The sequence below is a fragment of the Artemia sp. Qi Xiang Cuo genome, chromosome 19, assembly GCF_049724085.1.
Source record: "Artemia sp. Qi Xiang Cuo chromosome 19, ASM4972408v1, whole genome shotgun sequence".
Taxonomy (NCBI): Eukaryota; Metazoa; Arthropoda; class Branchiopoda; order Anostraca; family Artemiidae; genus Artemia; species Artemia sp. Qi Xiang Cuo.
This window is the reverse complement of record NC_142812.1, coordinates 46,886,443-46,891,470: the sequence shown is the minus strand read 5'-3', so window position 1 is coordinate 46,891,470 and position 5,028 is coordinate 46,886,443.

Below are 5,028 nucleotides of genomic sequence, written 5' to 3'. Positions count from 1 at the left end.
TAAACCCATTTTACAATTTGAGGTACTTATATTTTTCACCAACAACTTTAGTTTACAGCTTTTAGGATACCTCGACACCGAGAAATACTTTACAAAGAACTTTTCAGTTATAGTTGTTTTCTTAGGATTCCACCTAAGCCCAGATTACAAGTTAAATTACTGATCTTTTTCACTCAAAACTTTACTTTTCTGCTTTTAGGATATCTCAACACCAAGAAATGCTTTCCAAAGACCTTTTAAGAGAACATTACCTTCTTACTGTCCCTCCTAAGCCCATTTTAAAAGTTGAAATACACTTCTTCTTCACCCAAAAATATACTTTACTGAATTTAGGATACATCAACACAAAGAAATACTTTTCTAACACAATGTCAGAGCAAGTTCATTTCTTAATGTCCCTCCTAAACCCATATTGAATTACTTATATTTTTCACCCACAACTATACTTTACAGCATTTAGGATACCTCAACACCCAGAAATACTTTTCAAAGACCATTTCGGAGTAATTTATTTGCAGAATATCCCTCCAAAACTTGTTTTCCAAGTCAAATTACTTATATTTTTCCTAAACAACAATTATATACAGCTTTTTAGATACCTCAACACAAAGCAATACTTTCAAAATAAATTTTAATAGAACGTCACATTCTTAGTTTAACTCCAAAAACAAAAATAAAAGTTGAAGTACTTATATTTTTCACCAACAAATATAAATTGAATCTTTTAGGATAAATCAACACCAAGAAATACTTTTCAAAGAACATTTCAGAGCAAGTTACTTTCTTAATGTCACTACTAAACCCGTTTTACAAGTACTTATCTTTATCACACAAAACTATACTTTACAGCTGTAATGGATACCTCAACACCAAGAAATACTTTTCAAAGACCATTTCAGAGCAAGTTACTTTCTTAATGGCCCTCCTAAACCCATTTTACAAGTTGAAGTACTTATCTTTTTCACCCAAAAGCTATACTTTACAGCTTTTAGGATACCTCAACCCCAAGAAATACTTTTCAAAGACCATTTCAGAGCAAGTTACTTTCTTAATGTGCCTCCTAACCCATTTTACGAGTACTGATCTCTTTCACCAAACACTAAAGTTTAGAGCTTTTAGGATGCCACAATACGAAGAAACACTTTCCGAAGACATTTTCAGAACCGGCTCCTTTCTTAATGTACCTCCTAAACCCATGTTAAAGCAATTATCATTTTCATTAAAAACAATAATATAAAGATTTTAGGATACCTAAAAAAAAAGAAATACAGTTAATAGAAAATTTAAGATAAATATAATTTCTTAATGTCCCAACTAAACCAAAATTACAAGTATTTGGTGTTTTCAATTTATCAAAACTATCCATATTAAATCATTTAGTATAAAACAACACAAAGAATAACTTTCCAAAGACCTTTTAATTGTAAGTTCCATTCTTAATGTCACTCCTAACCCGTTTTACAATTAATAATCTTTTTCACCCAAAAATAAACTTTACAGCTTTTTAGGATACCTCGACACCAAAAAATACTTTTCAAAGACCATTTCAGAGCAAGTTACTTTCTTAATGTCCCTCCTAAACCCATTTTACAAGTTGTATTAGTTTTATATTTCTAGCAAAACTATACGTTACACCTTTTTGGATACCTCAACACCAAGAAATACTTTTCAAAGACCATTTCAGAGCAAGTTACTTTCTTAATGTCCCTCCTAAACCCATTTTACAAGTACTTATCTTTTTCACCCAAAACTTTACTTTACAGTTCTTAGGATACCTCAACACAAAGAAATACTTTTCAAAGACCATTTCAGAGCAAGTTACTTTCTTAATGTCCCTCCTAAACCCATGTTGAATTACTTATCTTTTTCATCCAAAACTATACTTTACAGATTTTAGGATACCTCAACACCAAGAAATACTTTTCAAAGACCATTTCAGAGCAAGTTACTTTCTTAATGTCCCTCCTAAACACATTTTACAAGTTGAAGTACTTATCTTTTCACCCAAAACTATAATTTACAGCTTTTATGATACCCCCACACCCAGAAATACTTTACTAAGACCATTTCAGAGCACGTTCCTTTCTTAATGTACCTCCTAAACCCATTTTACATCTTGAAGTAATTATCTTTTTCAACAACTCCTATACTTTACAGGTTTTAGGATACCTCATAACCAAGAAATACTTTTCATAGACCATTTCAGCGTAAGCAACTTTCTTAATCCACCTTCCTAAACCGATTTTCCAACTTGAAGTACTTATTTTTTTCATCAAAAACTATACTTTACAGCTTTTTGCATAACACACCTCCCATAAAACCAGTCCATGTAACATTTCAGATAAAGTTATTTTCTTATTGTCCCTAATAAAACAAATTTCATCGTTTTCTTTCTATTCAAATAATAAACCATATAAAATTAACATCAGTGAGGGTACATCACAACAAATAAATACTTATCAAATACCATTTAAGAGCAAATTGCATTCTTAATTTCCCTCCTAAACTCATTATACAAGTTTAAGTACTTATCTTTTTCACCCAAAACTATACTTTACAGCTTTTAGGATACCTCAACAGCAAGAAATACTTTCCAAAGACCATTTCAGAGCAAGTTATTTTCTTAATTTCCCTCCTAAACCCATTGTACAGCTTGAAGTACTTATCTTTTCATCCAAAACTATACTTTACAGCTTTTAGGATACCTCAACACCAAGAAATACTTTCCAAAGACCTGTTCTGAACAAGTTACTTTCTTAATATCACTCCTAAACCAATTTTAAAAGTTGAATTACTTATCTTTTTCATCCTCATCTTTACTTTACAGCTTATTGTATATCTAGTCACAAGGCAATACTTTTCATAGGCTAATTAAGTTCAAGTTAATTTCTCATTATCCCTGCTAAAACCCTTGTTAAAGGACTTATATTTTTCATAAACAACTATACTTTAAAGCTTTTAGGATACCTCAACACCAAGATATGCTTTTCAAAGACCATTTCAGAGCAAGTTACTTTCTTAATGTCCCTCCTAAACCCATTTTACAACATGAAGGTCATATGAATTACACACGCCACATGAATATACAGATTATAGGATTGCAGACCACCCATAATTAATTTCCAATTTCATTTTTAGTGCATGTTGCTTTCTTATTGTCCCTTTTAAGCCAATTGTACAAGTTAAAGTTTATATAATTTCACCGACAAATATACTTTAAAGCTTTTAGATACCTCAATACCAAGAAATACTTTTCAAAGACCATTTCAAATCAAGCTACTGTCTTAATGCCCATCCTAAAGCCATTTTACAAGTGGAAGTACTTATATTTTTCACCCAAAACTATACTTTACAGCTTTGTGGATACCTCAACACCAAGAAATACTTTTCAAAGACCATTTCAGAGCAAGATACTTTCTTAATGTCCCTCCTAAACCCATTTTCCAACTTGAAGTACTTATCTCTTTCACCCACAACTATACTTTACAGCTTTTAGGATACCTCAACACCAAGAAATACTTAGGTTAGGCTAGATTATATTAGGTTAGATTGGGTTAGGTTATCCTACGTACGCTTCACTTAGGTTAGGTTAGGTGAAAGACAGGCAAAAAGTTAGGTGAAAGGTTAGGTTAGTATAGACTATATTAAATTAGGTTAGGTTAAATGATGTTAGGATAGGTTATCCTCAGGCACCACACTTTCGTTGGCTCACAAAGCCTAACTTAATATAGATTATCCTAAGCTCAACATTCACACTAAATTTTGCAGGAGTTTCACCTAGCCGAATCTAAGGGAAAAGTACGTAATATAACCTAACCTAATCCAACCTAACCCAATCTAGCCTAACCTAAGTATTTCGTGGTGTTGAGGTATTCTAAAAGCTGTAAAATATAGTTGTGGGTGAAAAAGATAAGTACTTCAAGTTGGAAAATGGGTTTAGGAGGGAACATTAAGAAAGTAACTTGCTCTGAAATGGTCTTTGAAAAGCATTTCTTGGTGTTGAGGTATCCCCAAAGCTGTAAAGTATAGTTTTGGGTGAAAAAGATAAGTACTTCAACTTGTAAAATGGGTTTAGGAGGGACATTAAGACAGTAACGTGCTCTGAAATGGTCTTTGAAAAGTATTTCATTGGTGTTGACGTCTCAAAACATCTTTACATCATTTTTGTGTTTTTAATTTAGAAGTTATTCATGTTCGATTATGTTTGTTGTAGGAACAATAAGAAAGGATCGTTCTCTGAAATGGTCTTTGACTAGTATTTCTGGGTGTTGTGGTATCCAAACATATTTAAAGTATTGTAGTGGGTTACACAGAGTCTGACTTCACCGTGGAAAATTCTGGTAGTAGGTGCATAAAGAAAGTATCGTGCTCTGAAATGGTCTTGAAAAAGTATTTTTTGGTGTTCAGGTATCCTAAAACCTGTAAAGTATAGTTTTTGGTGAAAAACATAAGTACTTCAACTTGAAAAATGGGTTTAGGAGGGACATTAAGAAAGTAACTTGCTCTGAATTGGTCTTTAAAAAGTATATCTTGGTTTTGAGGTGTCCTAAAAGCTGTAAAGTAAGGTTTGGGTTGAAAAAGATAAGTACTTCAACTGAAAAAATGGGTTTAGAAGGGGCATTAAGAAAGTAACTTGCTCTGAAATGGTCTTTGAAAAGTACTTCTTGGTTTTAAGATATTCTAAAAGCTTTTAAGGTTCATGGTGGGAGATAAATATAAGTACTGAATGCTGGAAAATGGGTGTAGGAGGGGACTAAAGGTATATAACTAGCAAAGTAATGTGAAAATGTAATATAATATTGGAGTTTATGTATCCTTAATGAATAAAATTATAGTTGTGTGATAAATTGATCATTACTTCATGATGGAAATTGAGTTTAGTAGGTACATTAATAAAGTAACTTGCTCTGAAATGGTCTTTAAAAAGTATTTCTTGTTATTGAGGTATCCTAAAAGCTGTAAAGTATATTTGAGGGTGAAAAAGATAAGTACTTCAACTTGTAAAATGGGTTTAGGAGGGACATTAAG